The sequence below is a fragment of the Sus scrofa genome, chromosome 1, assembly GCF_054392235.1.
Source record: "Sus scrofa isolate SSC_HxYL_T2T_F1_AM1 chromosome 1, Sscrofa_HxYL_maternal_Yorkshire_Landrace_v2.0, whole genome shotgun sequence".
Classification (NCBI taxonomy): domain Eukaryota; kingdom Metazoa; phylum Chordata; class Mammalia; order Artiodactyla; family Suidae; genus Sus; species Sus scrofa.
Genome location: NC_139383.1, coordinates 82,549,767 through 82,560,029, shown reverse-complemented (window position 1 = coordinate 82,560,029; position 10,263 = coordinate 82,549,767). Strand labels below are relative to the sequence as shown.

Below are 10,263 nucleotides of genomic sequence, written 5' to 3'. Positions count from 1 at the left end.
TGTTATATAACAATTGTATTCTGGAATGAAATCTATTGTTAGACTGAGATAATGAAACATTTATAAGACAACTGTGCTATCCAAGTCCACAGACAAAAACACAATTGGAAAAATACAGCTGTTAAGTGACCCAGATTTTTACTGATGGCAAAGGTCTACTCATTTCTAATCTCCATTTTTAGTTTCCTTTCTAGCATCACTTTCTGGTACTTTGTTATATAACATTTGCAGTCTTTCTTCAGCCTTTCAATTCTCCAGATGTTGGTGTCTGAACAGCCCCAACCGATCCCTGCTATGCACAGAACCATCTTCAGGATACCCTACCTGGTCACAGAAACCACCCTAATGCAGTCAGGGGAAACTGGAAATGCTTTCTCAAAAGGGACTTTGCTGCCTTCAACCATGATTTCCAGTCTAGTTGATGGGGGATGGCAGAAGGTTTTCTCTGAATCCAGTCAAACCCTCTCTACGCCTTCTGCACATATGATGTGCAGTCTCCACAGCTGATCACTCCTGTCCAGGCCCACACTCCAGCTGGTCAGCCAGGCCTGACTCTCTTGTTCTGTCTATGCAATTACATAGTTATTATTTTATGTTTGTTGTAATCAACTTACTTTTTCCTTTATTTCATTGATCATCTTTCCACTTGTCTCTCTTTCCTACCTTAAGAATGTCAGTATCTTCTCAGTTTATCCTTTTCCTTTCCTTTTTTTTTGGGGGGGGGGGCAAGCTCACGGCATGTGGAAATTCCCAGGCTAGAGGTCAAACCTGTGCCACAACCGTGACCCAATCCACAGCACTGACAACTCCATATCCTTAACCACTAACAACTCCATATCCTTAACCACTAGGCCATCAGGGAACTCCTTTGTTTCTTTCTAAGTAAATTGCAGTATAGATTTCAAATATATTATGTATAACAGTTGCTGTATTTTTGACAGATTTTAATCTCTGTTACTATAATCTTAATTACAAAAATAAGTATCTGAAAGGTTTTTCATTTCTCTCTTAAAACTTAAAAACTTAGGAGTTTCCTGGTGACTTTGTGGTTAAGGATTTAGCACTGACAAGCCTGTGGCTTGGGTTCAATCCCAGGCCCGGGAACTTCCACATGCTTTGGGTGTAGTCAAAAAAATTTTTTTAATTAAATTAGGCCTATTTATTTATTCACTTGGTTGACTTTTCATAATTTCACCCAAATCTAAATGCTGATTCTCTATATAAAATTTAATAACTCATCTCTTTATAGAATCAAGAAGTAAAAAATTATAGCTGAAATTTCTAGATAATCAATATTATTTCTATAAAAGTAACAATTTAAATACTGTTTGCATCCCTAGCCACAACAATTTTCCTTAACCTTCAAAATTAATAACTAATCCTAATTCTATTTGAGATAAAATGGAAAAATTGTTTCATAAAACATGGAGTTGGTGAATTCCTGACAAATAAATCGGGTAAATAATTAGGTCTTACTAGGTTGTTAGAACTTTGTTATTTTAAATTTATAAGAATTTTCACGTCATGCAGAACAGTCTTATCTGCCTGATAGAGGCATAAACTTCATATCATTGTCAGATCTTAATTCAGAGATTCTCATTTCTAGTGACAACCAACTCACTGAGCATCTTTCTAATTCTGTTGCACCCACTGGACCAGTATGCCATCATAACTAACCTCCTAATCAAATTTTCTGTAGCCCTTCCTCATTATAATTGGGATGTCTTCACTCTAAAACCTCAAGTTTACCCGTTTTAAGCACCCTCCTCCAACTTCTCCTACCAGGCTAGTCGTATACGGCCTGCGATTATTTTCAAAATTGTTTATCCTGGGAATTCTCTTGTGGTGCAGTGGGTCAAGGATCCAGCGTTGTTATTCAATGACTTGGGTCACTGCTGTGGCATGGGTTCATTCCCTGGCCCAGAAACTTCATATGCTATGGCTGCAGCCAAAAAAAAAAAAAGCTTATCCTAGTTGTGCAGGTTACTGCAAACATGCAATTTAATTAAATGTTATGTAAACTGAAATATAGAAAGATACTTAATATTTCTTCAAATCTAAGCTGAATGTTTTAGAAAGACTTGAAAGTAATATGTCTTAGTTCAGGCTGCTATAACAAAAATATCATAGACTAGTATCTTAGAAACAACAGAAATTTATTTCTCGCAGTTCTGGGGACTCAGTTCAAGAGCAGATTCAGTGGCTAGGAGGGCAACTTCCTAATTCATGACTGGCAAGAAAGAATTATATGGGCAAGGAAAAATTATCATATACTACATGGCTCAACTGTGACTAGCTTTACAACTGTGAATTACATTTATGATGTAAATACTAAATATTGATCCTACTAAAATTATAGTAGTTTATTAGGATAATTGAAAGTGCGCATGTGCATTCAGGGAGGAGGGAGGAGAGAGCTAAATCGTCATTTACCCAAGGGGAGACGTCAGCAATTAATGACAAAAAATTCAAAATGAATATATAGTAATGAAAGTACAATTTTTAGACATATTGAGTTAAAAGATCTAGCTAAAGAAATTGAAAATGGGCATCTTGGGAGTGGGAACAAAAGTGAGTGAGGAACCGTTTAACTCCTTAAACCATGAGTATGTGTAACTTTAATAAACATGAAAAGGGGGGGGGTGAGTAGAGAAATGAATAAGTTGTTGATATTCTTTCAGTTATATTAACTTGATCTTTTTTAGGATAAAAGATCTTATTTAATTTATGTATAGTTAGTCACCCTATCCTCTGGCTTTCATGTAACTAACTGTATAGTGCTTCCCAAGTTGTACTGTATTTTACCTCTTTATATCTCCCACCTAAGCTGTGAATTCCTAGAGTTTTACATACCAAGAGTGTTTGCATCCTAGAAGGTGTGAACTTGAGCACCTGTAACACTGCCTGTTTCATAAGTGAGATCCATATACTTTTGTTGAATGAATGGTATATGAGAATAGTTGAATTTATTATCTAGGAAAAAATTTCACACTCCTATTACAAGAATTAAGTATGCATTGCACAAATAGTCTCTCTCTTTTTCTTTTCTTTTTTTTCTTTTTTTTTTTTTTGGCTGAATATGGAAGTTCCCCAGCCATGGATTGAATCCAAGTTGCAGCTGTGAGCTATGCCACAGCTGCTGCAACGCCAGATCTTTAACCCACTATGCCAGGCCAGGGATCAAACCTGAGCCTCTGCAGTGACCCAAGCCACTGCAGAGACAAGGCTGGCTCCTTATCCTGCTGTGCCACAGTGGGAATGCTCCACAAATAGTCTCTTACGCTGTACTAAATCAGATTTTTGTGATGATTTAGTTTCAAGTGTTATCCTCTATGCTCCTGTCAATCACTGTAGCCACTGAATTTATCATGAGTGCTTTCTTCCTATTAGATACAGGACTGAAAATATCTTCTGTCAGACATCTTCATCCATAAGTAACAACTTATAATTATTTTTTAAAGTTAGGGCCCTTCACACAATTTACACACCAAGCAGTTAGTGTTCTCTAACCATGTTCCTGATTTAGAATATAGTCTGTATTACTCCTGTTACAGATTTGTTAAAAATTATTCTGAGGAGCTCATTTAAGAGTGATTCACAAACAGAACCAGATATTCCCACTACATTGCCACTTAGTAGACAATTAAAGATAAGTTGTAACTTTTGCTTGAATCTAGATGATTTATGAATAATTTTTTCTATAAACATATAATCTATGTGCAAAATATTTTTAAAAAACCATTAAGATATTAGCCTCTAAAGTAATAGGGCCCAAGCTCATTAAAAAAAAAATTTGGTTTGTCATTGCATACTTGCTGTTATAAAGGATAGTGGATGATAATCTAGATGGTATATATCTCCTGTCCATTGGTGTGTTTTATGTTACAACACAAAAAAACACATTTCTGATGGCCTCATAAATTTTTTTTTCAACATGGTCCATTTTATTTATTTATTTATTTTTTAATCACATCTGTAGTTGTATAACGATCATAACAATCTGATTTCACAGGATTTCCATCCCACAGCCCAAGCACATCCCCCCACCCCCCAAACTGTCTCCTCCAGAGACCATAAGATTTTCAATGTCTGTGAGTCAGCATCTGTTCTGCAAAGAAGTTCAGTCTGTCCTTTTCTAAGATTCCACATGTCAGCGAAAGCATTTGATCTTGGTGTCCCTTTGTATGGCTGACTTCACTTAGCATGATAGTTTCTAGGTCCATCCATGTTGCTAAAAATGCTGGTATTTCGTTCTTTTTAATGGCTGAGTAATATTCCATTGTGTATATGTACCACATCTTCTTGATCCACTCCTCTGTCAATGGACATTTAGGTTGTTTCCATGTTTTGGCTATTGTAAATAGTGCTGCAATGAACATCGGAGTACATGTGTCTTTGCGAGTCATGGTTTTCTCTGGATAGATGCCCAGGAGTGGGATTGAAGGATCAAATGGTAGTTCCATGTTTAGTTTTCTGAGGAATCTCCATACTGCTTTCCACAGTGGTTGCACCAATTTTCAACCCCACCAGCAGTGTACTAGTGTTCCTATTTCTCCACACCCTCTCTAGCACTTATTGTTTGTAGACTTTTTGATGATTGGCCTCATAGATTTTAAAGTAATATATCTCTAAGCAAACATACCTTAGAAAAATAAACAGCTTTTTAATTTTATTTATTTATTTATTTATTTATTTATTTTGTCTTTTTGCCTTTTCTAGGGCCGCTCCCACAGCATATGGAGGTTCCCAGGCTAGGGGTCTAATCAGAGCTATAGCCGCCGGCCTAGCCAGTGCCACAGCAGCGTGGGATCCAAGCTGTGTCTGTGACCTATACCACAGCTCACGGCAATGCCAGATCCTTAACCCACTGAGCAAGGCCAGGGATCGAACCTGCAACCTCATGGTTCCTAGTCAGATTTGTTAACCACTGCACCATGACAAGAACTCCAAGAAACAGCTTTTTAAAAAAAAAAAAACTACCAAAAATATTTCTTTCCTTGGGTCATTAGTTGAGCTTCTTTAATGAAAGCCCATATGCCTACATTGTGTATCAATTGCTTTACTTTGGAACTGTGACCTAGATGAAGCCAGAGTGTTCACATTGCTTCCTCTATTCCAGTACAAAAGTTTGTAATTACAACAAAAGCATTAAGAATTTTACACATATTTAGCACTGCTACCTTATTGTAATAAATAAAATAGAATACACTTATAGTTCTTAGTGTGAACTTCTAACTGCTTTACAGATAGAAACTCATTTAATCTACCAAAAACCAATGAGGTATTACCATTACTACCCCCATTTTACCAATGGGGCAGCTGAGACACTGAAATCTTTTTTGTTTTTTTTTAATTTATAGTCAGAGCTTTATTAAAAATTCTCACCTTCCAAGTTAGTGTTTTCTACCAACTTGGGGAGCAGAAACCTTCACAGGCTTCACAATCCTTTGCTTAGGTATTGCCTTTGTGGGAGCCTTCACAGCAGCCTTTGCTGTCTTTTTAGATACTTGCTTAGCCTTTTTTGTTTCCTTGGCAGCCCTGATAGCTTGTTGTCTTTAGCCTTTTTAACTTCAGGTTTCTGATTCCTCTTGGCCATTATATCAGCAAGTGATGCACTAATTATGGCACTCCGGAATCTGACTACATGGCGGGTTCTTTTCTTTCGAATTTCTTCCAACTGTCTCTGTTTGTGCTTCCTTCTGTAAAGAACAGTCCAGTTGGTCTCCGAGGATTCCTTGTGGAAAGGAATGCACACTTATATTTTGCATTAAGAACTTGGAAAACCTTCCCATTAGTTCTGTTGTAGCACCTCCCATGACCTGGGTGGATCTTGTACCTGCTGAAATAGCAAAGCTCAACCTTCATGGCTGTCAACAGCAGGGAGAAAGAAAGATGGCAAAGAGAAGGAGGCACTTAAATCTTAAGTGTCCTGTGGTACCTCACAACGAGAAAGTGGTACAACTGGGATCTGAATTCCAATAGCCTGTGCTCAGAGTCCACACTTTCTTTTTTTTTTTTTTTTCTTTTCCCACTGTACAGCAAGGGGGTCAGGTTATCCTTACATGTATACATTGCAATTACAGTTTTTCCCCCACCCTTTCTTCTGTTGCAACATGAGTATCTAGACATAGTTCTCAATGCTATTCAGCAGGATCTCCTTGTAAATCTATTCTAAGTTGTGTCTGATAAACCCAAGCTCCCGATCCCTCCCACTCCCTCCCCCTCCCATCAGGCAGCCACAAGTCTCTTCTCCAAGTCCATGATTTTCTTTTCTGAGGAGATGTTCATTTGTGCTGGATATTAGATTCCAGTTATAAGTGATATCCTATGGTATTTGTCTTTGTCTTTCTGGCTCATTTCACTCAGGATGAGATTCTCTAGTTCCATCCATGTTGCTGCAAATGGCATTATGTCATCATTTTCTATGGCTGAGTAGTATTCCATTGTGTATATATACCACATCTTCCAAATCCAATCATCTGTCGATGGACATTTGGATTGTTTCCATGTCCTGGCTATTGTGAATAGTGCTGCAATGAACATGCGGGTGCATGTGTCTCTTTTAAGGAGAGTTTTGTCGGGATAGATGCCCAAGAGTGGGATTGCAGGGTCATATGGAAGTTCTATGTATAGATTTCTAAGGTGTCTCCAAACTGTTCTCCATAGTGGCTGTACCAGTTTACATTCCCACCAGCAGTGCAGGAGGGTTCCCTTTTCTCCACAGCCCCTCCAGCACTTGTTATTTGTGGATTTATTAATGATGGCCATTCTGACTGGTGTGAGGTGATATCTCATGGTAGTTTTGATTTGCATTTCTCTTATAATCAGCGATGTTGAGCATTTTTTCATGTGTTTGTTGGCCATCTGTATATCTTCTTTGGAGAAATGTCTATTCAGGTCTTTTGCCCATTTTTCCATTGGTTGATTGGCTTTTTTGCTCTTGAGTTGTATAAGTTGCTTACATATTCTAGAGATTAAGCCCTTGTAGAGTCCACACTTTCAACGACAAACGCAAGATGAGAAGAAATTCATGCTTTTAAAAAAAGGCAGCACCCAAGGAAGCATAAATATAAGGTGAGGAAACTTCAGTAACCCTTGTCCCTTTGCATTAGTGAGAATTTATCAGGAGCCATACAGATTAAAGAAACTCTATTGGTGTCATTTCTTGGTCTCTAAAATTGTCCAATCTAAGTGGAGAATTTATTTGACCACTTAAAGCAAAAATCAAATTGTCAGTCTATTTTAGGAGGGCATAGGCATTTCTTGATTTTTTAAGGGGATGTTTGATATCATATATTTAGCATTTCTAAATACTAAAAACTTCAGTTGAAAGTTTACAAGGGAATAAATAGATGGTTCTTCCATTTGCAGAATGTGAGTGACAGTTGAAAGTTTGCACAGAAAGGAAACATTTCAGAATGGCATTTGTAGAGAATTTGAAACCAAGATATATTTCACATACTTTTGTCTCTTCTTTTCTAGTAATTGCCAATTTGATTTTTTTTTCTGCAGTTGTTCAGAGAGAAATAAAATTCCTTGAAAGGAAAAGAATGTTTAAAAGAAACTGTTTAAAAATAATTAATACGCACACATGAACTTGAAGAACAAACATGGGTTTTTGTTGTTGCTGTTGTAAATTTTATAAAACTTTGATCATATAAGCAACATAATACTCCATAATGGAAAAAATCAAATTCATTTAACTATTTCTCTATGAGGGGCAAACTGGTTGCTTGGTTTTTTTTTTCCTTAAGGTAGACTTTATTCTTTTTTTCTTTTTTTTTTTTTTTTGTCTTTTTGCCATTTTCTTGGGCTGCTCTCATAGCATTTGGAGGTTCCCAGGCGAGGGGTCAAATCAGAGCTGCAGCCAGTGGCCTACACCAGAGCCACAGCAACACCAGATCCAAGCCGCGTCTGCGACCTACACCACAGCTCACGGCAATGCTGGATCCTTAGCCCACTGAGCAAGGCCAGGGATCGAAACCGAAACCTCATGGTTCTTAGTCGGATTCATTAACCACTGCACCACAACGGGAACTCCCCCAGACTTTATTTTTTTATTGAGGTATACTTGATGTACAATATTATATAAGTTACAGGTGTACAACATAGTGACTCCCAATTTTTAAAGGTTTTACTCCATTTATTGACTGTAAAATATTGGCTATATTCCTTGTGTTGTACAATATATCCTTGTAGTTAATTTTATACATAATAGTTTGTACTTCTTAATCCACTGTTCCTATGTTGCCTCTTCTCCCTTCCCTCTCCTCAATGGTAACTACTATTTTGTTTTCTGTATCTGTGAGTCCGTTTCTGGTTTTTGTTTTCGTTCTTGTTTTTAGGGCTGCACTTGCATCATATGGAAATTCCCTATCCAGTGGTTGAATCAGAACTACAGCTGGATCCTATGCCATAGCCATGGCAACACCAGGTCTAAGGCACATCTGTGAACTATATCACAGCTTATAGTAACGCCAGATCCTTAACCCACTGAGTGAGGCCAGAGATTGAACCTGCATCCTCACAGAAGTAGTGTTGGGTCCTTAACCTGATAAGCCACAATGGGAACTCCTGTTTCTGTTTTGTTATATTCACTAGTTTGTTTTATATTTTCAATTCCACATATAAGTGATATAATATGGTATTTGTCTTTCTTTGTCTGATTTATTTCACTTAGCATTATACCCCCAAGTGCATCTATGTTGTTGCAAGTGGCAAAATTTCATTCTTTTTTATGTCTGAGTAATATTCCATTGCATATATGTACCATATATTCTTTATCAGTTCATCTGTGGATGGATTCTTAGGTTGCTTCCATATCTGGGCAACTGTAAATAATGCTACTGGGTGCATGTATCTTTTCAAATCAGTGTTTCCATATTTTTCAAGTATATACCCAATAGTATAATTATTGGGTTATATAGTAGTTCTATTTTTAGTTTTTTAAGAGACTGCCATACTGTTTTCCACAGTGTCTGCATCAATGAACAGTCCCAGCAACAGGGTATGAGGGCTTCCATTTCTCCACACCCTTGCCAACATTTTCATTTGTTATCTTTTTGGTGATAGTCATTCTGACAGGTGTTAGTTGCTAGCTTATTGTGATTTTCATTTTTATTTCTCTGATGAATTTTGTCAAAAGATTTTTCTACATCTATTGTTATGATCATGTGATTTTTATTCTTCAGTTTATTAATGTGGTGTGCCACATTGATCAATTTGTGGATATTGAAATAACTTATATCTCTGGGATAAATCCCACTAGATCACAGTGTATGAGCCTTTCACTGTATTGTTAGATATGGTTTGCTAGTGTTATGTTAAGAATTTTGGCATCTAAGATCATCAGTGATATTGGCCTGTAATTTTCTTTTTTGTGAGCAATATCTCAGTCTGGTTTTGGTGTCAGGGTGATGCTGGCCTCATAGAATGCTTTTGGGAGTGTTTCTTCCTCTGAGGTTTTTTTGAAAGAGTTTCAAAATGATAGGTGTTAACTATTCTCTAAATGTTTGGTAGAATACACTGTGATACCATCTGATCCTGGACTTTTTGGGAGGGGTAGTTTTTAAGTTACTGATTCAATTTCACTGTGGGTAATTGGGCTGTTCATATTTTCTATTTCTACCTCTCTTAGTCTTTGCAGATTGTACCTAAGAATTTATCTGTTTCTTATAGGCTGTCCAATTTATTTATTTATTTATTTATTTATGGCTGCACTTGTGGCATATGGAGGTTCTGAAGCTAAGAGTCAAATCCGAGCCACAGCTGTGATCTTTGCCACAGCTGTGTCAATGCTGGATCCCCAACCCACTGCACCAGCACCACAGAGATAATGCTGGCCCTTTAACCCACTGCACCATAGTGGGAATTCCCAGTCTTATATTTATAGTGTGTAACACGGAAAAAAATTATTGTGCTAATGAACTATGGTCAAAATGGTAGAGTAGGTAGATGCAGAACTCACTTCCTCCAAAGAACACATCTGCAGAACAATTCTTACTGAAAACTAACTGGAGACAAATAGAAAGACTCCCATACAACCAAGGCTTTGCAAGATGTCTGATAAGGGGTTAATATCCAAAATATAAAAACAGCTCATACAACTCAATATCAAAAAAAATTTTTTTAGGGGAGTTCCCGTGGTGGCTCAGTGGTTGACAAACCCAGCTAGCACATGTGAGGACACAGGGTCGATCCCTGGCTTCACTCAGTGGGTTAAGGATCTGGCATTGCCATGAACTGTGGTATAAGTTGCAGATT

The 10,263-nt window shown here is 37.4% G+C and overlaps 1 long non-coding RNA gene and 1 pseudogene across 13 annotated transcripts in view; one reads left to right on the top strand and one right to left on the bottom strand.

The window, feature by feature from the left end:
* Positions 1 to 10,263, top strand: part of LOC146406171 (uncharacterized) — a 197,811-nt gene that overhangs the window by 66,095 nt on the left and 121,453 nt on the right. The gene's annotated exons all lie outside the window — the stretch shown is intronic.
* LOC100738963 (large ribosomal subunit protein eL24 pseudogene) lies at positions 5,394 to 5,865 on the bottom strand (annotated as a pseudogene).